We start from the raw sequence: 27,846 nt of genomic DNA, 5'->3' as shown, positions 1-27,846 counted from the left end.
CCTTGTGCTAGATGAACGAAAGTCTCTCCACATGCTCAGTTCTGAGAGATAAGTGTGTGTGACAGCCGTACTTCACCTAGCTTGTTGGGATCACAAAGATTCTTTTCATTTGCAAACGCCACTCCATACGTTTATAAGGCGAGGTAACAGCTCAAACTCGATTTTACAGTGAAAACTGCAGGAACATCCAACTGGCACTAGGAAACAGACTGAGAATCCAGAGTAAAATTTCTCCTGCAACCCGTTCCCTTTGTGCTAGGTGAACGAACGTCTCTCCACATGCTCAGTTCTGAGAGATAAGTGTGTGTGAAAGCCGTCCTTCACCTAGCTTGTTGGGAACACAAAGTTTCTTTTCAGTTGCAAACTTCACTCCTTCCTTATGTATGTGGAGGTACTAGCTCCAACTCGGTTTTACAGTGAAAAGTTCAGGAACTTCCAACCGGCACTAGGAAACACACTGAGAAACCAGAGTAAAAGTTTATCCTGCAACCTGTTCCCTTTGTGCTAGATGAACGAAAGTCTCTCCACATGCTCAGTTCTGAGAGATAAGTGTGTTTGAAAGCCGTCCTTCACCTAGCTTGTTGTGAACACATAGTTTCTTTCAGTTGCAATCTCCACTCCATACATATATATGGGGAGCTTCTAGCTCCAACTCGGTTTTACAGTGAAAACTGCAGGAACTTCCAACCGGCACTAGGAAACCGACTGAGAAAACAGAGTTACAGTTTCTCCTGCAAACCGTTCCGTTTGTGCTAGATGAAAGAACGTGTCTCCACATGCTCAGTTCTGAGATAAGTGTGTGTGAAAGCCGTCCTTCACATAGCTTGTTGGGAACACAAAGTTCCTTTTCAGGTTCAAACGCCACTCCATAAATATATATGTGGATGTACTAGCTCCAACACGGTTTTACAGTGAAAACTGCTGGAAATTCCAACCGGTATTAGGAAGCAGACTGAGAAACCAGAGTAAAAGTTTCTCCTGCAACTCTTTCCCTTTGTGCTAGATGAACGAACGTCTCTCCACATGCTCAGTTCTGAAAGATATGTGTGTGTGACAGCCGTACTTCACCTAGCTTGTTGGGATCACAAAGATTCTGTTCAGTTGCAAACGCCACTCCATACGCATATAAGGGGAGGTAATAGCTCCAACTCTGTTTTACAGTGAAAACTGCAGGAAGTTAAAACCGGCACTAGGAAACAGACTGAGAATCCAGAGTAAAGTTTCTCCTGCAACCCGTTCCTTTTTTGCTAGATGAACGAACGTCTCTCCACATGCTCAGTTCTGAGAGATAAGTGTGTTTGAAAGCCGTCCTTCACCTAGCTTGTTGGGAACACAAAGTTTCTTTCCAGTTGCAAACTCCACTCCATACGTATATATGGAGAAGTACTAGCTCCAACTCGGTTTTACATTGAAATCTTCAGGAAATTCCAACCGGCACTAGGAAATAAACTGAGAAACCAGAGTAAATGTTTCTCCTGCAACCCGTTCCATTTGTGCTAGATGAAAGAACCTCTATCCACATGCTCATTTCTGAGAGATAAGTGTGTGTGAAAGCCGTCCTTCACCTAGCTTGTTGGGAACACAAAGTTTCTTTTCAGTTGCAAACTCCACTCCATAGGTATATATGGGGAGGTACAAGCTCCAACTCGGTTTTACAGTGAAAACTGCAGGAACTTCCAACCGGCACTAGGAAACAGTCTGATAAAACAGAGTAAAAGTTCTCCTGCCACCCGTTCCCTTTGTGCTAGATGAACGAACGACTCTCCACATGCTCAGTTCTGAGAGTTAAGTGTGTGTGAAAGCCGTCCTTCACCTAGCTTGTTGGGAACACAAAGTTCCTTTTCAGGTTCTAACGCCACTCCATAAATATATATGTGGATGTACTAGCTCCAACACGGTTTTACAATGAAAACTGCTGGAACTTCCAACCGGTATTAGGAAGCAGACTGAGAAACCAGAGTAAAAGTTTCTCCTGTGACCAGTTCCTTTTGTGCTAGATAAACGTACGTGTTTCCTCATGCTCAGTTCTAAGAGAAAACTGTGTGTGACAGCCGTACTTCACCTAGCTTGTTGGGATTACAAAGATTCTTTTCAGTTGCAAACGCCACTCCATATGTATATAAGGGTAGGTAATAGCTCCAACTCGGTTTTACAGTGAAAACTGCAGGAACTTCCAACCGGCACTAGGAAACAGACTGAGAATCCAGAGTAAAAGTTTCTCCTGCAACCCGTTCCATTTGTGCTAGATGAACGAACGTCTCTCCACATGCTCAGTTCTGAGAGATAAGTGTGTTTGAAAGCCGTCCTTCACCTAGCTTGTTGGGAACACAAAGTTTCTTTTCAGTTGCAAACTCCACTCCATACATATATATGGGGAGGTACAAGCTCCTAATCGGTTTTACTCTGAAAACTGCAGGAACTTCCAACCGGCACTAGGAAACACACTGAGAAACCAGAGTAAAAGTTTGTCCTGCGAAACTTTCCCTTTGTGCTAGATGAACGTACGTCTCTCCTCATGCTCAGTTCTAATAGAAATATGTGTGTGACAGCCGTCCTTAACCTAGCTTGTTGGGAACACAAATTTTCTTTTCAGTTGCAAACTCCTCTCCTTTTGTGTATATGGGGAGGTACTAGCTCCAAATCGGTTGTACTGTGAAAACTGCAGGAACTTCCAAGCTGCACTAGGAAACAGACTGAGAAACCAGAATAAAGTTTCTCCTGCAACACGTTCCTTTGTGCTAGATGAACGAACGTCTCTCCACATGCTCAGTTCTGAGAGATAAGTGTGTGTGAAAGCCGTCCTTCACCTAGCTTGTTGTGAACACAAAGTTTCTTTTCAGTTGCAAAATCCACTCCTTATGTATATATGGGAAATTACGAGCTCCAACTAGGTTCTACAGTGAAAACTGCAGGAATTTCCAACGGGCAGTAGGAAACAGACTGAGAAACCAGAGTAAATGTTTCTCCTGCAACCCGTTCCCTTTGTGCTAGATGAACGAACGTCTCTCCACATACTCAGTTTTGAGAGAAAACTTTGTGTGAAAGCCGTCCTTCACCTAGCTTGTTGGGAACACAAAGTTTCTTTTCAGTTGCAAACTCCACTCCATACATATATATGGGGAGGTTCTAGCTCCAACTAGGTTTTACAGTGAAAACTGCAGGAAATTCCAACCGGCACAAGAAACAGACTCAGAAACCAGAGTAAAATTTCCTTCTTCAAACCGTTCCCTTTTTGCTAGAGGAAAGAACGTCTCTCCACATGCTCAGTTCTGAGAGATAAGTGTGTGTGAATGCCGCACTTCACCCAGCTTGTTGGGAACACAAAGTTTCTTTTCAGTTGCAAACTCCACTCCATAAATATACATGTGGAGATACTAGCTACAAAACGGTTTTACAGTGAAAACTGCAGGAACTTCCAAGCGGCACTAGGAAACAGACTGAGAATCCAGAGTAAAAGTTTCTCCTGCCACCCGTTCCCTTTGTGCTAGATGAACGAACGTCTCTCCACATGCTCAGTTCTGAGAGGAAAATCTGTGTGAAAGCCGTCCTTCACCTAGCTTGTTGGGAACACAAAGTTCCCATAAGTTGCAAACTGCACTCCATACGTATATATGGGGAGGTACTAGCTCCAACTCGGTTTACAGTGAAAGCTGCAGGAACTGCCAACCGGCACTAGGAAACAGACTGAGAAACCAGAGTAAAGCTTTCCTCTGCAGCCCGTTCCATTTGTGCTAGATGAACGAATATCTCTCCACATGCTCAGTTCTGAGAGAATAGCGTGTGTCAAAGCCTTCCTTCACCTAGCTTGTTGGGAACACAAAGTTCCTTTTAAGTTGCAAACTCCACTCCATAGTTATATATGGGGAAGTACAAGGTCCAACTCGGTTTTACAGTGAAAACTGCAGGAACTTCCAACCGGCACTAGGAAGCAGACTGAGAATCCGGATTAAAAGTTTCTCCTGCAACATGTTCCCTTTGTGCTAGATGAATGAACGTCTCTCCACATGATCAGTTCTAAGAGATAAGTGTGTGTGAAAGCCGTCCTTCAACTAGCTTGTTGGGAACACAAAATTTCTTTTCAGTTGCAAACTACACTCCACACATATATATGGGTGGGTAAAAGCTCCAACTCGGTTTTACAGTGAAAACTGCAGGAACTTCAAACTGGCACTAGGAAACAGTCTGAGAAACCAGGGTAAAATTTACCCCTGCAACCAGTTCCCTTTGTGCTAGATGAACGAACATATCTCCACATGCTCAATTCTGAGAGATAAAAGTGTGTGAATGCCGTCCTTCATCCACCTTGTTGGGAACACAAAGTTTCTTTTCAGTTACAAACTACACTCCAAATGTATATATGGGGAGGTAAAATCTCCAAAAATATTTTACAGTGAAAAGTGCAGGAAAACCAAACCGGCACTAGGAAACAGACTGAGAAACTGAGAAATATATTCTCCTGCAACCCTTTCCATTTGTACTAGATGAACGAACGTCTCTCCACATGCTCACTTCTGAGAGATATGTGTGTGCGAAAGACGTACTTCACCTAGCTTGTTGGGAACACAAAATTTCTTTTCATTTGCAAACTACACTCCATACATATATATGGGGAGGTACTAACTCCATCTCGGTTTTACAGAGAAATCTGCAGGAACTTCAAACCGGCACTAGGAAACAGACTGAGAAACCAGAATAAAATTTCTACTGCAACCCATTCCTTTAGTGCTAGATGAACGAACGTCTCTCCACATGCTCACTTCTGAGAGATATGTGTGTGCGAAAGACGTACTTCACCTAGCTTGTTGGGAACACAAAGTTTCTTTTCAGTTGCAAACTACACACCAAACATATATATGGGGAGGTAATAGCTCCAACTCGGTTTTACAGTGAAAACTGCAGGAACTTCAAACCGACACTAGGAAACAGACTGAGAATCCAGAGTCAAATTTTATCTTGCAAACCGTTCCATTTTTGCTAGATGAACGAACCTCTCTCACGATGCAAATATCTGAGAATTTAGTGTGTGTGAAAGCCTTAATTCACCTTGCTTGTTTGGAAAACGAACTTCCTTTTAAGTTGCAAAATACATTCCATACATATAAATGAGGAGGTACTAGCTCCAACTCGGTTTTACAGTGAAAACGGCAGGAACTTCAAACCGGCACTAGGAAACTGACTGAGAAACCAGAATAAAATTTACACCTGCAACCCGTTCCCTTTGTGCTAGATGAACGAACGTCTCTCCACATGCTCAGTTCTGAGAGATAAGTGTGTGTGAAAGCCGTCCTTCACTATCTTCTTGGGAATACAAAGTTTCTTTTAAGTTGCAAAATACACTCCATACATATATATGGGCTGGTACTAGGTCCAACTCGGTTTTACAGTGAAAACTGCAGGAACTTCAAACCGACACTAGGAAACAGACTGAGAAACCACACTAAAAGTTTCTCCTCCCAACCGTTCCCTTTGAGCTAGATGAACGAAAGTCTCTCCACATGTTCAGTTCTGAGAGATAAGTGTGTGTGAAAGCCGTCCTTCACTAGCTTGTTGGGAACACAAAGTTTCTTTTCAGATTCAAACAACAATCCATACATATATATAGTTACGTACTAGCTCCAACTCGGTTTTACAGTGAAAAATGCAGGAATTTCAAACCGGAACTAGGAAACAGACTGAGAAAACGGAAAAAAACTTTCTCCTGCAAACCGTTCCCTTTTTGCTAGATGAACGAAAGTCTCTCCACATACTCAGTTCTGAGAGATAATTTTATGTGAAAGCCGTCCTTCACCTAGCTTGTTGGGAACACAAAATTTTTTCAGTTGCAAACTCCACTCCATACATATATATGGGAAGTATTATCTCCAACAATCTTTTACACTGAAAACTGCAGGAACATCAAACCGGCAATCGAAAACACACTGAGAAACCAGAGTAATATTTTCTCCTGCATAACTTTGCTTTTGTGCTAGATGAACGAACGTCTCTCCACATGATCATTTCTGAGAAATAAGTGTGTGTGAAAGCCGCACTTCACTAAGCTTTTTGGGAACACTGTTTCCTTACAGTTGCAGACTAAAATCCATAGATATATATGGGGAGGTACTAGCACCAACTCGCATTTACAGTGAAAAATGCACGAACTTCAAAACGTCACTAGGAAATAGACTGAGAAACCAGAGTAAAATTTCTCCTGCAAAACTTTCCCTTTGTGCTAGATGAACGAACGTCTCTCCACATGCTCAGTTCTGAGAGATAAGTTTGTGTGAAAGCCTTCCTTCACCTAGCGTGTTGGGAACACAAAGTTTCTATTTTGTAGCAGACTACACTCCATATATGTATATGGGGAGGTAGTAGCTCCAAATAGGTTTTTGAGTGAAAACTGCAGGAACTTCAAAACGGCACTAGGAAACAGACTGAGAAACCAGAGTCAAAATTTATCTTGCAAACCGTTCCATTTGGGCTAGATGAACGAACGTCTTTCAAGATGCAAAGATCTGAGAATTTAGTGTGTGTGAAAGCAAATTTCACCTAGCTTGTTAGGAACACAAACTTCCTTTTAAGATGCAAACTCCACTCCATACGTATATATGGGGAAGTACAAGCTCCAACTCGGTTTTACAGTGAAAACTGCAGGAACTTCCAACCAGCACTAGGAAACAGACTGATAAACCAGAGTAAAATTTCTCCTGCCACCCGTTCCCTTTTTGCTAGATGAACGAACGACTCTCCACATGCTCAGTTCTGAGAGTTAAGTGTGTGTGAAAGCCGTCCTTCACCTAGCTTGTTGGGAACACACAGTTTGTTTTCAGTTGCAAACTCCACTCCATACGTATATATGGGAAAGTTCTAGCTCCAGCTGTGTTTTACAGTGAAAACTGCAGGAACTTCCAACCGGCACTAGGAAACCGACAGAGAAAAGAGAATTAAAGTTTCTCCTGCAAACCGTTCCGTTTGTGATAGATGAACGAACGTGTCTCCACATGCTCATTTCTGAGAGATAAGTGTGTTTGAAAGCCGTCCTTCACCTAGCTTTTTGGGAACACATTTTCTTTTCAGTTGCAAACACCACTTAATACGTATATATGGGGATTTACTAGCTCCAACACTGTTTTACAGTGAAAACTGCAGGAACTTCCAACCGGCACTAGGAAACAGACTGAGAAACCAGAGTAAAAGTTTCTACTACAGCCCGTTCCATTTGTGCTAGATGAACGAATATCTCTCCACATGCTATGTTCTGAGAGTATAGCGTGTGTGAAAGCCGTCCTTCACCTAGCTTGTTGGGAACACAAAGTTCCTTTTAAGTTTCAAACTCCACTCCATACGTATATATGGGGAAGTACTAGCCCAAACTCGGTTTTACATTGAAAACTTCAGGAACTTCCAACCGGCACTAGGAAATAAACTGAGAAACCAGAGTAAATGTTTCTCCTGCAACCCGTTCCATTTTTGCTAGATGAACGAACGTCTCTCCACATGCTCAGTTCTGAGAGATAAGTGTGTGTGAAAGCCGTCCTTCACCTAGCTTGTTGGGAACACAAAGTTCCTTTTCAGGTTCAAACGCCACTCCATAAATATATATGTGGATGTACTAGCTCCAACACGGTTTTACAGTGAAAACTGCTGGAACTTCCAACCGGTATTAGGAAGCAGACTGAGAAACCAGAGTAAAAGTTTCTCCTGCGACCCGTTCCATTTGTGCTACATGAACGTACGTCTTTCCTCATGCTCAGTTCTAAGAGAAAACTGTGTGTGACAGCCGTCCTTCACCTAGCTTGTTGGGAACACAAGCTTCTTTTTAGTTGCAAACTGCACTCCATACTTATATAAAGGGAGGTACTATATCCAACTCAATTTTACCATGAAAACTGCAGGAAATTCCAACCGGCACAAGAAACAGACTCAGAAACCAGAGTAAAAGTTCCTTCTTCAACCCGTTCCCTTTGTGCTAGATGAACGAACGTCTCTCCACATGCTCAGTTCTGAGGGATAAGTGTGTGTGAAAGCCGTCCTTCACCAAGCTTGTTGGGAACACAAAGTTTCTTTTCAGTTGCAAACTCCACTCCATACGTATATATAGGGAGGTACTAGCCCCAACACGGTATTACAGGGAAATATGCAGGAATTTCCAACCGGCACGAGGAAACAGACTGATAAACCAGAGTAAAAGTTTCTCCTGCCACCCGTTCCCTTTGTGCTAGATGAAAGAACGTCTCTCCACATGCTCATTCTGAGAGATATATGTGTGTGAATGCCGTCCTTCACCTAGCTTGTTGGGAACACAAAGTTTCTATAAGTTGCAAACTGCACTCCATACGTATATAAAGGGAGGTACTAGCTTAAACTCGGACTTACAGTGAAAGCTGCAGGAACTGCCAACCGGCACTAGGAAACAGACTGAGAAACCAGAGTAAAAGTTTATCCTGCCACCCGTTCCTTTAGTGCTAGATGAACGAACGTCTCTCCACATGCTCAGTTCTGAGAGATAAGTGTGTGTGACAGGCTTCCTTCACCTAGTTTGTTGGGAACACAAAGTTTCTTTCCAGTTGCAAACTCCACTCCATACGTATATATGGGGAGGTACAAACTCCAACTCGGTTTACAGTGAAAACTGCAGGAACTTCCAACCGGCACTAGGAAACAGACAGAGAAACCAGAGTAAAATTTCTCCTGCAACTCTTTCCCCTTGTGCTAGATGAACGAAAGTCTCTCCACATGCTCAGTTCTGAGAGATAAGTGTGTGTGACAGCCGTACTTCACCTAGCTTGTTGGGATCACAAAGATTCTTTTCATTTGCAAACGCCACTCCATACGTTTATAAGGCGAGGTAACAGCTCAAACTCGATTTTACAGTGAAAACTGCAGGAACATCCAACTGGCACTAGGAAACAGACTGAGAATCCAGAGTAAAATTTCTCCTGCAACCCGTTCCCTTTGTGCTAGGTGAACGAACGTCTCTCCACATGCTCAGTTCTGAGAGATAAGTGTGTGTGAAAGCCGTCCTTCACCTAGCTTGTTGGGAACACAAAGTTTCTTTTCAGTTGCAAACTTCACTCCTTCCTTATGTATGTGGAGGTACTAGCTCCAACTCGGTTTTACAGTGAAAAGTTCAGGAACTTCCAACCGGCACTAGGAAACACACTGAGAAACCAGAGTAAAAGTTTATCCTGCAACCTGTTCCCTTTGTGCTAGATGAACGAAAGTCTCTCCACATGCTCAGTTCTGAGAGATAAGTGTGTTTGAAAGCCGTCCTTCACCTAGCTTGTTGTGAACACATAGTTTCTTTCAGTTGCAATCTCCACTCCATACATATATATGGGGAGCTTCTAGCTCCAACTCGGTTTTACAGTGAAAACTGCAGGAACTTCCAACCGGCACTAGGAAACCGACTGAGAAAACAGAGTTACAGTTTCTCCTGCAAACCGTTCCGTTTGTGCTAGATGAAAGAACGTGTCTCCACATGCTCAGTTCTGAGATAAGTGTGTGTGAAAGCCGTCCTTCACATAGCTTGTTGGGAACACAAAGTTCCTTTTCAGGTTCAAACGCCACTCCATAAATATATATGTGGATGTACTAGCTCCAACACGGTTTTACAGTGAAAACTGCTGGAAATTCCAACCGGTATTAGGAAGCAGACTGAGAAACCAGAGTAAAAGTTTCTCCTGCAACTCTTTCCCTTTGTGCTAGATGAACGAACGTCTCTCCACATGCTCAGTTCTGAAAGATATGTGTGTGTGACAGCCGTACTTCACCTAGCTTGTTGGGATCACAAAGATTCTGTTCAGTTGCAAACGCCACTCCATACGCATATAAGGGGAGGTAATAGCTCCAACTCTGTTTTACAGTGAAAACTGCAGGAAGTTAAAACCGGCACTAGGAAACAGACTGAGAATCCAGAGTAAAGTTTCTCCTGCAACCCGTTCCTTTTTTGCTAGATGAACGAACGTCTCTCCACATGCTCAGTTCTGAGAGATAAGTGTGTTTGAAAGCCGTCCTTCACCTAGCTTGTTGGGAACACAAAGTTTCTTTCCAGTTGCAAACTCCACTCCATACGTATATATGGAGAAGTACTAGCTCCAACTCGGTTTTACATTGAAATCTTCAGGAAATTCCAACCGGCACTAGGAAATAAACTGAGAAACCAGAGTAAATGTTTCTCCTGCAACCCGTTCCATTTGTGCTAGATGAAAGAACCTCTATCCACATGCTCATTTCTGAGAGATAAGTGTGTGTGAAAGCCGTCCTTCACCTAGCTTGTTGGGAACACAAAGTTTCTTTTCAGTTGCAAACTCCACTCCATAGGTATATATGGGGAGGTACAAGCTCCAACTCGGTTTTACAGTGAAAACTGCAGGAACTTCCAACCGGCACTAGGAAACAGTCTGATAAAACAGAGTAAAAGTTCTCCTGCCACCCGTTCCCTTTGTGCTAGATGAACGAACGACTCTCCACATGCTCAGTTCTGAGAGTTAAGTGTGTGTGAAAGCCGTCCTTCACCTAGCTTGTTGGGAACACAAAGTTCCTTTTCAGGTTCTAACGCCACTCCATAAATATATATGTGGATGTACTAGCTCCAACACGGTTTTACAATGAAAACTGCTGGAACTTCCAACCGGTATTAGGAAGCAGACTGAGAAACCAGAGTAAAAGTTTCTCCTGTGACCAGTTCCCTTTGTGCTAGATAAACGTACGTGTTTCCTCATGCTCAGTTCTAAGAGAAAACTGTGTGTGACAGCCGTACTTCACCTAGCTTGTTGGGATTACAAAGATTCTTTTCAGTTGCAAACGCCACTCCATATGTATATAAGGGTAGGTAATAGCTCCAACTCGGTTTTACAGTGAAAACTGCAGGAACTTCCAACCGGCACTAGGAAACAGACTGAGAATCCAGAGTAAAAGTTTCTCCTGCAACCCGTTCCATTTGTGCTAGATGAACGAACGTCTCTCCACATGCTCAGTTCTGAGAGATAAGTGTGTTTGAAAGCCGTCCTTCACCTAGCTTGTTGGGAACACAAAGTTTCTTTTCAGTTGCAAACTCCACTCCATACATATATATGGGGAGGTACAAGCTCCTAATCGGTTTTACTCTGAAAACTGCAGGAACTTCCAACCGGCACTAGGAAACACACTGAGAAACCAGAGTAAAAGTTTGTCCTGCGAAACTTTCCCTTTGTGCTAGATGAACGTACGTCTCTCCTCATGCTCAGTTCTAATAGAAATATGTGTGTGACAGCCGTCCTTAACCTAGCTTGTTGGGAACACAAATTTTCTTTTCAGTTGCAAACTCCTCTCCTTTTGTGTATATGGGGAGGTACTAGCTCCAAATCGGTTGTACTGTGAAAACTGCAGGAACTTCCAAGCTGCACTAGGAAACAGACTGAGAAACCAGAATAAAGTTTCTCCTGCAACACGTTCCTTTGTGCTAGATGAACGAACGTCTCTCCACATGCTCAGTTCTGAGAGATAAGTGTGTGTGAAAGCCGTCCTTCACCTAGCTTGTTGTGAACACAAAGTTTCTTTTCAGTTGCAAAATCCACTCCTTATGTATATATGGGAAATTACGAGCTCCAACTAGGTTCTACAGTGAAAACTGCAGGAATTTCCAACGGGCAGTAGGAAACAGACTGAGAAACCAGAGTAAATGTTTCTCCTGCAACCCGTTCCCTTTGTGCTAGATGAACGAACGTCTCTCCACATACTCAGTTTTGAGAGAAAACTTTGTGTGAAAGCCGTCCTTCACCTAGCTTGTTGGGAACACAAAGTTTCTTTTCAGTTGCAAACTCCACTCCATACATATATATGGGGAGGTTCTAGCTCCAACTAGGTTTTACAGTGAAAACTGCAGGAAATTCCAACCGGCACAAGAAACAGACTCAGAAACCAGAGTAAAATTTCCTTCTTCAAACCGTTCCCTTTTTGCTAGAGGAAAGAACGTCTCTCCACATGCTCAGTTCTGAGAGATAAGTGTGTGTGAATGCCGCACTTCACCCAGCTTGTTGGGAACACAAAGTTTCTTTTCAGTTGCAAACTCCACTCCATAAATATACATGTGGAGATACTAGCTACAAAACGGTTTTACAGTGAAAACTGCAGGAACTTCCAAGCGGCACTAGGAAACAGACTGAGAATCCAGAGTAAAAGTTTCTCCTGCCACCCGTTCCCTTTGTGCTAGATGAACGAACGTCTCTCCACATGCTCAGTTCTGAGAGGAAAATCTGTGTGAAAGCCGTCCTTCACCTAGCTTGTTGGGAACACAAAGTTCCCATAAGTTGCAAACTGCACTCCATACGTATATATGGGGAGGTACTAGCTCCAACTCGGTTTACAGTGAAAGCTGCAGGAACTGCCAACCGTCACTAGGAAACAGACTGAGAATCCAGAGTAAAGCTTTCCTCTGCTGCCCGTTCCATTTGTGCTAGATGAACGAATATCTCTCCACATACTCAGTTCTGAGAGAATAGCGTGTGTCAAAGCCTTCCTTCACCTAGCTTGTTGGGAACACAAAGTTCCTTTTAAGTTGCAAACTCCACTCCATAGTTATATATGGGGAAGTACAAGGTCCAACTCGGTTTTACAGTGAAAACTGCAGGAACTTCCAACCGGCACTAGGAAGCAGACTGAGAATCCGGATTAAAAGTTTCTCCTGCAACATGTTCCCTTTGTGCTAGATGAATGAACGTCTCTCCACATGATCAGTTCTAAGAGATAAGTGTGTGTGAAAGCCGTCCTTCAACTAGCTTGTTGGGAACACAAAATTTCTTTTCAGTTGCAAACTACACTCCACACATATATATGGGTGGGTAAAAGCTCCAACTCGGTTTTACAGTGAAAACTGCAGGAACTTCAAACTGGCACTAGGAAACAGTCTGAGAAACCAGGGTAAAATTTACCCCTGCAACCAGTTCCCTTTGTGCTAGATGAACGAACATATCTCCACATGCTCAATTCTGAGAGATAAAAGTGTGTGAATGCCGTCCTTCATCCACCTTGTTGGGAACACAAAGTTTCTTTTCAGTTACAAACTACACTCCAAATGTATATATGGGGAGGTAAAATCTCCAAAAATATTTTACAGTGAAAAGTGCAGGAAAACCAAACCGGCACTAGGAAACAGACTGAGAAACTGAGAAATATATTCTCCTGCAACCCTTTCCATTTGTACTAGATGAACGAACGTCTCTCCACATGCTCACTTCTGAGAGATATGTGTGTGCGAAAGACGTACTTCACCTAGCTTGTTGGGAACACAAAATTTCTTTTCATTTGCAAACTACACTCCATACATATATATGGGGAGGTACTAACTCCATCTCGGTTTTACAGAGAAATCTGCAGGAACTTCAAACCGGCACTAGGAAACAGACTGAGAAACCAGAATAAAATTTCTACTGCAACCCATTCCTTTAGTGCTAGATGAACGAACGTCTCTCCACATGCTCACTTCTGAGAGATATGTGTGTGCGAAAGACGTACTTCACCTAGCTTGTTGGGAACACAAAGTTTCTTTTCAGTTGCAAACTACACACCAAACATATATATGGGGAGGTAATAGCTCCAACTCGGTTTTACAGTGAAAACTGCAGGAACTTCAAACCGACACTAGGAAACAGACTGAGAATCCAGAGTCAAATTTTATCTTGCAAACCGTTCCATTTTTGCTAGATGAACGAACCTCTCTCACGATGCAAATATCTGAGAATTTAGTGTGTGTGAAAGCCTTAATTCACCTTGCTTGTTTGGAAAACGAACTTCCTTTAAGTTGCAAAATACATTCCATACATATAAATGAGGAGGTACTAGCTCCAACTCGGTTTTACAGTGAAAACGGCAGGAACTTCAAACCGGCACTAGGAAACTGACTGAGAAACCAGAATAAAATTTACACCTGCAACCCGTTCCCTTTGTGCTAGATGAACGAACGTCTCTCCACATGCTCAGTTCTGAGAGATAAGTGTGTGTGAAAGCCGTCCTTCACTATCTTCTTGGGAATACAAAGTTTCTTTTAAGTTGCAAAATACACTCCATACATATATATGGGCTGGTACTAGGTCCAACTCGGTTTTACAGTGAAAACTGCAGGAACTTCAAACCGACACTAGGAAACAGACTGAGAAACCACACTAAAAGTTTCTCCTCCCAACCGTTCCCTTTGAGCTAGATGAACGAAAGTCTCTCCACATGTTCAGTTCTGAGAGATAAGTGTGTGTGAAAGCCGTCCTTCACTAGCTTGTTGGGAACACAAAGTTTCTTTTCAGATTCAAACAACAATCCATACATATATATAGTTACGTACTAGCTCCAACTCGGTTTTACAGTGAAAAATGCAGGAATTTCAAACCGGAACTAGGAAACAGACTGAGAAAACGGAAAAAACTTTCTCCTGCAAACCGTTCCCTTTTTGCTAGATGAACGAAAGTCTCTCCACATACTCAGTTCTGAGAGATAATTTTATGTGAAAGCCGTCCTTCACCTAGCTTGTTGGGAACACAAAATTTTTTCAGTTGCAAACTCCACTCCATACATATATATGGGAAGTATTATCTCCAACAATCTTTTACACTGAAAACTGCAGGAACATCAAACCGGCAATCGAAAACACACTGAGAAACCAGAGTAATATTTTCTCCTGCATAACTTTGCTTTTGTGCTAGATGAACGAACGTCTCTCCACATGATCATTTCTGAGAAATAAGTGTGTGTGAAAGCCGCACTTCACTAAGCTTTTTGGGAACACTGTTTCCTTACAGTTGCAGACTAAAATCCATAGATATATATGGGGAGGTACTAGCACCAACTCGCATTTACAGTGAAAAATGCACGAACTTCAAAACGTCACTAGGAAATAGACTGAGAAACCAGAGTAAAATTTCTCCTGCAAAACTTTCCCTTTGTGCTAGATGAACGAACGTCTCTCCACATGCTCAGTTCTGAGAGATAAGTTTGTGTGAAAGCCTTCCTTCACCTAGCGTGTTGGGAACACAAAGTTTCTATTTTGTAGCAGACTACACTCCATATATGTATATGGGGAGGTAGTAGCTCCAAATAGGTTTTTGAGTGAAAACTGCAGGAACTTCAAAACGGCACTAGGAAACAGACTGAGAAACCAGAGTCAAAATTTATCTTGCAAACCGTTCCATTTGGGCTAGATGAACGAACGTCTTTCAAGATGCAAAGATCTGAGAATTTAGTGTGTGTGAAAGCAAATTTCACCTAGCTTGTTAGGAACACAAACTTCCTTTTAAGATGCAAACTACACTCCATAAATATATATGGGGAGTTACAAGCTCCAAATCGAATTTACAGTGAAAACTGCAGGAATTTCAAACAGCCTCTAGGAAAAAGACTGAGTAACCACACTAAAAGTTTCTCCTGCAACACGTTTAATTTGTGCAGGATGAATGAAGTCTCATCACATGCTCAGTACTGAGATATATGTGTGTGTGAATGCCGTACTTCACTTAGCTTTTTGTTAACACAATGTTTCTTTTCAGTTGCCAGCTACACTCCATACATATATATGGGGAAGTACTAACTCCATCTCGGTTTTACAGTGAAAACTGCAGGAACTTCAAACCGGCACTAGGAAACAGACTGAGAAACCAGAATAAAATTTCTACTGCAACCCATTCTTTAGTGCTAGATGAACGAACGTCTCTCCACATGCTCAGTTCTGAGAGATAAGTGTGTGTTAAATCCGTCCTTCAACTAGCTTTCTGGGAACACAAAGTTTCTTTTCAGTTGCAAACTACACTCAATGAATATATATGATGAGGTACTAGCTCCAACACTGTTTTACAGTGAAAACTGCAGGAACTTCAAACCGGCACTTGGAAACAGACTGAGATACCACAAAAATATTTTCTCCTGCAACCCGTTCCATTTGTGCTGGATGAACGAACGTCTCTCCACATGTTCATTTCTGAAAGATAAGTGTGTGTGTAAGCCGTCCTTCACCTAGCTTCTTGGGAACACAAAGTTTCTTTTCAGTTGCAAACCCCACTCCATACATATATATGGGGAGGTACTAGCGCCAACTCGGTTTTACAATTAAAACTGCAGGAACTTCAAACCGGCACTAGGAAACAGACTGAGAAACGAGAATAAAATTTCTACTGCAACCCATTCCTTTAGTGCTAGATGAACGAACGTCTCTCCACATGCTCAGTTCTGAGACATAAGTGTGTTATCCGCCCATCACCTAGCTTTCTGGGAAAACAAACTTTCTTTTCAGTTGCAAACTACACACCAATCATATATATGGGGAGGTACTAGCTCCAACTCGGTTTTACAGTGAAAACTGCAGGAATTTCAAACCGACACTAGGAAACAGACTGAGAATCCAGGGTCAAATTTTATCTTGCAAACCGTTCCATTTTTGCTAGATGAACGAACCTCTCACAAGATGCAAAGTTCGGAGAATTTAGTGTGTGTGAAAGCCTTAATTCACCTTGCTTGTTTGAAAAACAAACTTCCTTTTAAGTTGCAAAATACACTCCATACATATAAATGGGGAGATACTAGCTCCAACTCGGTTTTACAGTGAAAACTGCAGGAACTTCAAACTGAAAGTAGGAAACAGACTGAGAAACCACAGTAAAAGTTTCCCCTGCAAGCGCTCCAATTGTGCTACATGAATGAACTTCTCTCCACATAATCAGTTCTGATATATAAGTGTGTGTGAAAGCCGTCCTTCACATAGATTGTAAGGAACACCAAGTTTCTTTTAAGTAGCAAACTACACTAAATTCATATATATGTTGAGGTACTATCTCCAACTCGGTTTTACAGTGAAAACTGCAGGAACATCAAACCGGCACTGGGAAACAGACTGAGAACCAGAGTAAAATTTCTCCTGCAAACTTTTCCATTTGTGATAGATGAACGAACGTCTCTCCAAATGCTCAGTTCTGAGAGATAAATGTGTGTGAAAGCCGTCCTTCAATAGCTTCTTTTGAACATAAAGTTTCTTTTAAGTTGCAAAATACACTCCATAGTTATATATGTGCTGGTACTAACTCCAACTCGGTTTTACAGTGAAAACTGCAGGAACTTCAAACCGCCACTAGGAAAAAGACTGAGAAACCACAGTAAAATTTTCCCTGCAACAAGATCCTTTTGTGCTGGATGAAAGAACGTCTCTCCACATGCTCAGGTCTGATATATAATTGTGTGTGAAAGACGTCCTTCAACTAGCTTGTTAGGAACACCAAGGTTCTTTTCAGTAGCAAACTACACGCCATACATATATATGTTGAGGTACTAGCTCCAACTCGGTTTTACAGTGAAAACTGCAGGAACTTCAAACCGGCACTAGGAAACAGACTGAGAAACCAGAATAAAATTTCTACTGCAACCGATTCCTTTAGTGCTAGATGAACGAACGTCTCTCCACATGCTCAGTTCTGAGAGATAAGTGTGTGTTAAATCCGTCCTTCACCTAGCTTTCTGGGAACACAAAGTTTCTTTTCAGTTGCAAACTACACACCAAACATATATATGGGGAGGTACTAGCTCCAACTCGGTTTTACAGTGAAAACTGCAGGAACTTCAAACCGACACTAGGAAACAGACTGAGAATCCAGAGTCAAATTTTATCTTGCAAACCGTTCCATTTTTGCTAGATGAACGAACCTCTCTCAAGATGCAAATATCTGAGAATTTAGTGTGTGTGAAAGCCTTAATTCACCTTGCTTGTTTGGAAAACGAACTTCCTTTTAAGTTGCAAAATACATTCCATACATATAAATGGGGAGGTACTAGCTCCAACTCGGTTTTACAGTGAAAACTGCAGGAATTTCAAACCGGCACTAGGAAACTGACTGAGAACCCAGAATAAAATTTACACCTGCAACCCGTTCCCTTTGTGCTAGATGAACGAACGTCTCTCCACATGCTCAGTTCTGAGAGATAAGTGTGTGTGAAAGCCGTCCTTCACTAGCTTCTTGGGAATACAAAGTTTCTTTTAAGTTGCAAAATACACTCCATACATATATATGGGCTGGTACTAGGTCCAACTCGGTTTTACAGTGAAAACTGCAGGAACTTCAAACCGACACTAGGAAACAGACTGAGAAACCACACTAAAAGTTTCTCCTCCCAACCGTTCCCTTTGAGCTAGATGAACGAAAGTCTCTCCACATGCTCAGTTCTGAGAGATAAGTGTGTGTGAAAGCCGTCCTTCACTAGCTTGTTGGGAACACAAAGTTTCTTTTCAGATTCAAACAACAATCCATACATATATATAGTTACGTACTAGCTCCAACTCGGTTTTACAGTGAAAAATGCAGGAACTTCAAACCGGGACTAGGAAACAGACTGAGAAACCACAGTAAATGTTTCCACTGCAAGCAGTTCCCTTGTGCTAGGTGAATGAACGTCTCTCCACATGCTCAGTTCTGATATATAAGAGTGCGTGAAAGCCGAACTTCACCTCGCTTGTTAGGAACACCAAGTTTCTTTTCAGTAGCAAACTACACTAAATTCATATATATGTTGAGGTACTAGCTCCAACTCGGTTTTACAGTGAAAACTGCAGGATCTTTAAGCCGGCACTAGGAAGTAGACTGAGAAACCAGAAAGTAATTGCTCCTGCAACCAGTTCCCTCTGTGCTAGATGAACTAAAGTCTCTCCACATGCTCAGTTCTCAGAGATAAGTGTGTGTTAAATCCATCCTTCACATAGCTTTTTGGGAACACACAGTTTCTTTTTAGTTGCAAATTACAAACCATACATATATATGGGGAGGTACCAAATGAAACACGGTTTTACAGTGAAAACTGCAGGAAATTCAAACCGGCACTAGGAAACAGACTGAGAAACTAGAGTTAAAGTTTATCTTGCAACCCGTTCCATTTGCGCTTCATGTACGAACGTCTCTCAACATGCAAAGTTCTGAGACTTTAGTGTGTGTGAAAGCCGTCCTTCACTAGCTTCTTGGGAATACAAAGTTTCTTTTAAGTTGCAAAATACACTCCATACATATATATGGGCTGGTACTAGCTCCAACTCGGTTTTACAGTGATAACTGCAGGAACTTCAAACCGTCACTGGGAAACAGACTGAGAAACCAGAGTAAAATTTCTCCTGCAAACTTTTCCATTTGTGCTAGATGAACGAACTTCTCTCCACATGCTCTGTTCTGAGAGATAACTGAGTGTGAAAGCCGTCCTTCACTAGCTTGTTGGGAACACAAAGTTTCTTTTCATTTGCAAACTACACTGCATACATATATATGGGGAGGTGCTAGCTCCAAATCGATTTTACAGTGAAAACTGCATGAACTTCAAACCGGCACTAGGAAACAGACTGAGAAACAAGAGTCAAAATTTGTCTTGAAACCCATCCATTTGTGCTAGATGAAGGAACGTCTCTCAAGATGCAAAGATCTGAGAATTTAGTGTATGTGAAAGCCATAATTCACCTAGCTTGTTGGGAACACAAACTTCCTTTTAAGTTGCAAAATACACTCCATACATATATATGGGGATGTACTAGTTCCAACTCGGTTTTACACTGAAATCTGCAGGAACTTAAAACCGCCACTAGGAAACAGACTGAGAAACCACACCAAAAGTTTCTCCTGCAACCGGTTCCATTTTTACTGGATGAACGAACGTCTCTCCACATGCTCATTTCTGATATATAAGTGTGTGTGAAAGCCGTCTTTCACCAAGCTTGTTAGGAACACCAAGTATCTTTTCAGTAGCAAACTACACTAAATTCATATATATGTTGAGGTACAAGCTCCAAGTCGGTTTTACAGTGAAAACTGCAGGAACTTCAAACCGTCACTGGGAAACAGACTGAGAAACCAGAGTAAAATTTCTCCTGCAAACTTTTCCATTTGTGCTAGATGAACGAACTTCTCTCCACATGCTCTGTTCTGAGAGATAACTGAGTGTGAAAGCCGTCCTTCACTAGCTTGTTGGGAACACAAAGTTTCTTTTCATTTGCAAACTACACTCCATACATATATATGTGGAGGAACTAGCTTCAACTCGATTTTACAGTGAAAACTGCAGGAAATTCAAAACGGCACTAGGAAACAGACTGAGAAAACAGAGCCAAAATTTATCTTGTAAACCGTTCCATTTGTGCTAGATGAACGAAACTCTCTCAAGATGCAAAGTTCTGAGAATTTAGTGTGTGTGAAAGCCGTAATTCTCCTAGCTAGTTGGGAAAACCAACTTCCTTTTAACTTGCAAACTACACGCCATACATATATATGTTGAGGTACTAGCTCCAACTCGGTTTTACAGTGAAAACCGCAGGAACTTCAAACCGGCACTGGGAAACAGACAGAGAAGCCAGAGTAAAATTTCTCCTGCAAACTTTTCCATTTGTGATATATGAACGAACGTCTCTCCACATGCTCAGTTTTGATATATAAGAGTGAGTGAAAGCCGAACTTCACCTCGCTTGTTAGGAACACCAAGTTTCTTTTCAGTAGCAAACTATACTAAATTCATATATATGTTGAGGTACTAGCTCCAACTCGGTTTTACAGTGAAAGCTGCAGGATCTTCAAGCCGGCACTAGGAAGCAGACTGAGAAACCAGAATATAATTGCACCTGCAACCCGTTCCCCCTGTGCTAGATGAACTAAAGTCTCTCCACATGCTCAGTTCTCAGAGATAAGTGTGTGTTAAATCCATCCTTCACATAGCTTTTTGGGAACACACAGTTTCTTTTTAGTTGCTAATTACAAACCATACATATATATGGGGAGGTACCAAATGAAACAAGGTTTTACAGTGAAAACTGCAGGAAATTCAAACCGGCACTAGGAAACAGACTGAGAAACTAGAGTTAAATTTTATCTTGCAACCCGTTCCATTGCGCTTCATGTACGAACGTCTCTCAACATGCAAAGTTCTGAGACTTTAGTGTGTGTGAAAGCCGTAATTCACCTAGCTTGTTGGGGATACAACATTCCTTTTAAGATGCAAACAACACTCCATACATATATTGGGGAGGTATTAGCTCCAAATCAGTTTTACAGTGAAAACTGCAGGAACTTCAAACCGATACTTGGAAACAGACTGAGAAATGAGAGTAAATGTTTCCCCTAAAAACCGTTCCCTTTGTGCTAGATGAATGAACTTCCCTCCACATGCTCAGTTCTGATATATAAGAGTGCGTGAAAGCCGAAATTCACATCGCTTGTTAGGAACACCAAGTTTCTTTTCAGTAGCATACTACACTAAATTCATATATATGTTGAGGTACTAGCTCCAACTCGGTTTCACAGTGAAAACTGCAGGAACTTCAAACTGGCACTAGGAAACAGACTGAGAAAACAGGGTAAAATTTACTCCTGCAAACAGTTCCCTTTGTGCTAGATGAACGAACATATCTCCACATGCTCAATTCTGAGAGATAAAAGTGTGTGAATGCCGTCCTTCACCCACCTTGTTGGGAACACAAAGTTTCTTTTCAGTTGCAAACTACACTCCAAATATATATATGGGGAGGTAAAATCTCCAAAAATATTATACAGTGAAAAGTGCAGGAAAACCAAACCGGCACTAGGAAACAGACTGAGAAACTGAGAAATATTTTCACCTGCAACCCTTTCCATTTGTACTAGATGAACGAACGTCTCTCCACATGCTCACTTCTGAGAGATATGTGTGTGCGAAAGACGTACTTCACCTAGCTTGTTGGGAAAACAAAATTTCTTTTCATTTGCAAACTACACTCCATACATATATATGGGGAGGTACTAACTCCATCTAGGTTTTACAGTGAAAACTGCAGGAACTTCAAACCGGCACTAGGAAACAGACTGAGAAACCAGAATAAAATTTCTACTGCAACCCATTCCTTTAGTGCTAGATGAACGAACGTCTCTCCACATGCTCAGTTCTGAGAGATAAGTGTGTGTTAAATCCGTCCTTCACCTAGCTTTCTGGGAACACAAAGTTTCTTTTCAGTTGCAAACTACACACCAAACATATATATGGGGAGGTACTAGCTCCAACTCGGTTTTACAGTGAAAACTGCAGGAACTTCAAACCGACACTAGGAAACAGACTGAGAATCCAGAGTCAAATTTTATCTTGCAAACCGTTCCATTTTTGCTAGATGAACGAACCTCTCTCAAGATGCAAATATCTGAGAATTTAGTGTGTGTGAAAGCCTTAATTCACCTTGCTTGTTTGGAAAACGAACTTCCTTTTAAGTTGCAAACTACACTCCATACATATATATGGGGAGGTACTAACTCCATCTAGGTTTTACAGTGAAAACTGCAGGAACTTCAAACCGGCACTAGGAAACAGACTGAGAAACCAGAGTAAAAGTTTCTACTTCCAGCCCGTTCCATTTGTGCTAGATGAACGAATATCTCTCCACATGCTCAGTTCTGAGAGAATAGCGTGTGTGAAAGCCGTCATTAACCTAGCTTGTTGGGAACTCAAAGTTCCTTTTAAGTTGCAAACTCCACTCCATACCTACATATGGGGAAGTACTAGCTCCAACTCGGTTTTACATTGAAAACTTCAGGAACTTCCAACCGGCACTAGGAAATAAACTGAGAAACCAGAGTAAATGTTTCTCCTGCAACCCGTTCACATTGTGCTAGATGAAAGAACGTCTCTCCACATGCTCAGTTCTGAGAGATATGTGTGTGTGAAAGCCGTCCTTCACCAAGCTTGTTGGGAACACAAAGTTTCTTTTCAGTTGCAAACTCCACTCCATACGTATATATGGGGAAGTACAAGCTCCAACTCGGTTTTACAGTGAAAACTGCAGGAACTTCCAACCAGCACTAGGAAACAGACTGATAAACCAGAGTAAAATTTCTCCTGCCACCCGTTCCCTTTTTGCTAGATGAACGAACGACTCTCCACATGCTCAGTTCTGAGAGTTAAGTGTGTGTGAAAGCCGTCCTTCACCTAGCTTGTTGGGAACACACAGGTTGTTTTCAGTTGCAAACTCCACTCCATACGTATATATGGGAAAGTTCTAGCTCCAGCTGTGTTTTACAGTGAAAACTGCAGGAACTTCCAACCGGCACTAGGAAACCGACAGAGAAAAGAGAATTAAAGTTTCTCCTGCAAACCGTTCCGTTTGTGATAGATGAACGAACGTGTCTCCACATGCTCATTTCTGAGAGATAAGTGTGTTTGAAAGCCGTCCTTCACCTAGCTTGTTGGGAACACATTTTCTTTTCAGTTGCAAACACCACTTAATACGTATATATATTGGGATTTACTAGCTCCAACACTGTTTTACAGTGAAAACTGCAGGAACTTCCAACCGGCACTAGGAAACAGACTGAGAAACCAGAGTAAAAGTTTCTACTACAGCCCGTTCCATTTGTGCTAGATGAACGAATATCTCTCCACATGCTATGTTCTGAGAGTATAGCGTGTGTGAAAGCCGTCCTTCACCTAGCTTGTTGGGAACACAAAGTTCCTTTAAGTTTCAAACTCCACTCCATACGTATATATGGGGAAGTACTAGCCCAAACTCGGTTTTACATTGAAAACTTCAGGAACTTCCAACCGGCACTAGGAAATAAACTGAGAAACCAGAGTAAATGTTTCTCCTGCAAACCGTTCCATTTTTGCTAGATGAACGAACGTCTCTCCACATGCTCAGTTCTGACAGATAAGTGTGTGTGAAAGCCGTCCTTCACCTAGCTTGTTGGGAACACAAAGTTCCTTTTCAGGTTCAAACGCCACTCCATAAATATATATGTGGATGTACTAGCTCCAACACGGTTTTACAGTGAAAACTGCTGGAACTTCCAACCGGTATTAGGAAGCAGACTGAGAAACCAGAGTAAAAGTTTCTCCTGCGACCCGTTCCATTTGTGCTACATGAACGTACGTCTTTCCTCATGCTCAGTTCTAAGAGAAAACTGTGTGTGACAGCCGTCCTTCACCTAGCTTGTTGGGAACACAAGCTTCTTTTTAGTTGCAAACTGCACTCCATACTTATATAAAGGGAGGTACTATATCCAACTCGATTTTACCATGAAAACTGCAGGAAATTCCAACCGGCACAAGAAACAGACTCAGAAACCAGAGTAAAAGTTCCTTCTTCAACCCGTTCCCTTTGTGCTAGATGAACGAACGTCTCTCCACATGCTCAGTTCTGAGGGATAAGTGTGTGTGAAAGCCGTCCTTCACCAAGCTTGTTGGGAACACAAAGTTTCTTTTCAGTTGCAAACTCCACTCCATACGTATATATAGGGAGGTACTAGCCCCAACACGGTATTACAGGGAAATATGCAGGAATTTCCAACCGGCACGAGGAAACAGACTGATAAACCAGAGTAAAAGTTTCTCCTGCCACCCGTTCCCTTTGTGCTAGATGAAAGAACGTCTCTCCACATGCTCATTCTGAGAGATATATGTGTGTGAATGCCGTCCTTCACCTAGCTTGTTGGGAACACAAAGTTTCTATAAGTTGCAAACTGCACTCCATACATATATAAAGGGAGGTACTAGCTTAAACTCGGACTTACAGTGAAAGCTGCAGGAACTGCCAACCGGCACTAGGAAACAGACTGAGAAACCAGAGTAAAAGTTTATCCTGCCACCCGTTCCTTTAGTGCTAGATGAACGAACGTCTCTCCACATGCTCAGTTCTGAGAGATAAGTGTGTGTGACAGGCTTCCTTCACCTAGTTTGTTGGGATCACAAAGTTTCTTTCCAGTTGCAAACTCCACTCCATACGTATATATGGGGAGGTACAAACTCCAACTCGGTTTACAGTGAAAACTGCAGGAACTTCCAACCGGCACTAGGAAACAGACTGAGAAACCAGAGTAAAATTTCTCCTGCAACTCTTTCCCCTTGTGCTAGATGAACGAAAGTCTCTCCACATGCTCAGTTCTGAGAGATAAGTGTGTGTGACAGCCGTACTTCACCTAGCTTGTTGGGATCACAAAGATTCTTTTCATTTGCAAACGCCACTCCATACGTTTATAAGGCGAGGTACTAGCTCTAACTCGATTTTACAGTGAAAACTGCAGGAACATCCAACTGGCACTAGGAAACAGACTGAGAATCCAGAGTAAAATTTCTCCTGCAACCCGTTCCCTTTGTGCTAGGTGAACGAACGTCTCTCCACATGCTCAGTTCTGAGAGATAAGTGTGTGTGAAAGCCGTCCTTCACCTAGCTTGTTGGGAACACAAAGTTTCTTTTCAGTTGCAAACTTCACTCCTTCCTTATGTATGTGGAGGTACTAGCTCCAACTCGGTTTTACAGTGAAAAGTTCAGGAACTTCCAACCGGCACTAGGAAACACACTGAGAAACCAGAGTAAAAGTTTATCCTGCAACCTGTTCCCTTTGTGCTAGATGAACGAAAGTCTCTCCACATGCTCAGTTCTGAGAGATAAGTGTGTTTGAAAGCCGTCCTTCACCTAGCTTGTTGTGAACACATAGTTTCTTTCAGTTGCAATCTCACTCCATACATATATATGGGGAGCTTCTAGCTCCAACTCGGTTTTACAGTGAAAACTGCAGGAACTTCCAACCGGCACTAGGAAACCGACTGAGAAAACAGAGTTAAAGTTTCTCCTGCAAACCGTTCCGTTTGTGCTAGATGAAAGAACGTGTCTCCACATGCTCAGTTCTGAGATAAGTGTGTGTGAAAGCCGTCCTTCACATAGCTTGTTGGGAACACAAAGTTCATTTTCAGGTTCAAACGCCACTCCATAAATATATATGTGGATGTACTAGATCCAACACGGTTTTACAGTGAAAACTGCTGGAAATTCCAACCGGTATTAGGAAGCAGACTGAGAAACCAGAGTAAAAGTTTCTCTTGAGACCTGTTCCCTTTGTGCTAGATGAACGAATATCTCTCCACATGCTCAGTTCTGAGAGAATAGCGTGTGTGAAAGCCGTCCTTCACCTAGGTTGTTGGGAACACAAAGTTCCTTTTAAGTTGCAAACTCCACTGCATACGTATATATGGGGAAGTACTAGCCCAAACTCGGTTTTACATTGAAAACTTCAGGAACTTCCAACCGGCACTAGGAAATAAACTGAGAAACCAGAGTAAATATTTCTCCTGCAAACCGTTCCATTTTTGCTAGATGAACGAACGTCTCTCCACATGCTCAGTTCTGAGAGATAAGTGTGTGTGAAAGCCGTCCTTCACCTAGCTTGTTGGGAACACAAATTTCCTTTTCAGGTTCAAACGCCACTCCATAAATATATATGTGGATGTACTAGCCCCAACACGGTTTTACAGTGAAAACTGCTGGAACTTCCAACCGGTATTAGGAAGCAGACTGAGAAACCAGAGTAAAAGTTTCTCCTGCGACCCATTCCCTTTGTGCTAGATGAACGTACGTGTTTCCTCATGCTCAGTTCTAAGAGAAAATTGTGCGTGACAGCCATCCTTCACCTAGCTTGTTGGGAAAACAAGCTTCTTTTCAGTTGCATCTGCACTCCATACTTATATAAGTGGAGGTACTATATCCAACTCGGTTTTACCGTGAAAACTGCAGGAAATTCCAACCGGCACAAGAAACAGACTCAGAAACCAGAGTAAAAGTTCCTTCTACAACCCGTTCCCTTTGTGCTAGATGAACGAACGTCTCTCCACATGCTCAGTTCTGAGAGATAAGTGTGTGTGAAAGCCATCCTTCACCAAGCTTGTTGGGAACACAAAGTTTCTTTTCAGTTGCAAATTCCACTCCATACGTATATATAGGGAGGTACTAGCCCCAACTCTGTTTTACAGGGAAAACTGCAGGAATTTCCAAACGGCACGAGGAAACAGACTGATAAACCAGAGTAAAAGTTTATCCTGCCACCCGTTCCGATTGTGCTAGATGAAAGAACGTCTCACCACATGCTCATTCTGACAGATATATGTGTGTGAAAGCCGTCCTTCACCTAGCTTGTTGAGAACACATAGTTTCTATAAGTTGCAAACTGCACTCCATACGTATATAAGGGGAGGTACTAGCTTAAACTCGGATTTACAGTGAAAGCTGCAGGAACTGCCAACCGGCACTAGGAAACACACTGAGAAACCAGAGTAAAAGTTTCTCCTGCAACTCTTTCCCTTTGTGCTAGATGAACGAACGTCTCTCCACATGCTCAGTTCTGAGAGATAAGTGTGTGTGACAGCCGTCCTTCACCTACTTTGTTGGGAACACAAAGTTTCTTTCCAGTTGCAAACTCCACTCCATACGTATATATGAGGAGGTACAAGCTCCAACTCTGTTTACAGTGAAAACTGCAGGAACTTCCACCCGGCACTAGGTAACAGACTGAGAAACCAGAGTAAAAGTTTCTCCTGTAACTCTTTCCCTTTGTGCTAGATGAACGAACGTCTCTCCACATGCTCAGTTCTGAAAGATATGTGTGTGTGACATCCGTACTTCACCTAGCTTGTTGGGATCACAAAGATTCTGTTCAGTTGCAAACACCACTCCATACGCATATAAGGGGAGGTAATAGCTCCAACACTGTTTTACAGTGAAAACTGCAGGAAGTTAAAACCGGCACTAGGAAACAGACTGAGAATCCAGAGTAAAGTTTCTCCTGCATCCCGTTCCTTTTTTGCTAGATGAACGAACGTCTCTCCACATGCTCAGTTCTGTGAGATAAGTGTGTTTGAAAGCCGTCCTTCACCTAGCTTGTTGGGAACACAAAGTTTCTTTCCAGTTGCAAACTCCACTCCATACGTATATATGGAGAAGTACTAGCTCCAACTCGGTTTTACATTGAAATCTTCAGGAAATTCCAACCGGCACTAGGAAATAAACTGAGAAACCAGAGTAAATGTTTCTCCTGCAACCCGTTCCATTTGTGCTAGATGAAAGAACCTCTATCCACATGCTCATTTCTGAGAGATAAGTGTGTGTGA

This window comes from Camelus ferus, chromosome 36 (assembly GCF_009834535.1).
Source record: "Camelus ferus isolate YT-003-E chromosome 36, BCGSAC_Cfer_1.0, whole genome shotgun sequence".
NCBI classification, from domain to species: Eukaryota; Metazoa; Chordata; class Mammalia; order Artiodactyla; family Camelidae; genus Camelus; species Camelus ferus.
The sequence above is the reverse complement of the archived record's forward strand: the minus strand, read 5'-3'. Positions refer to the sequence as shown.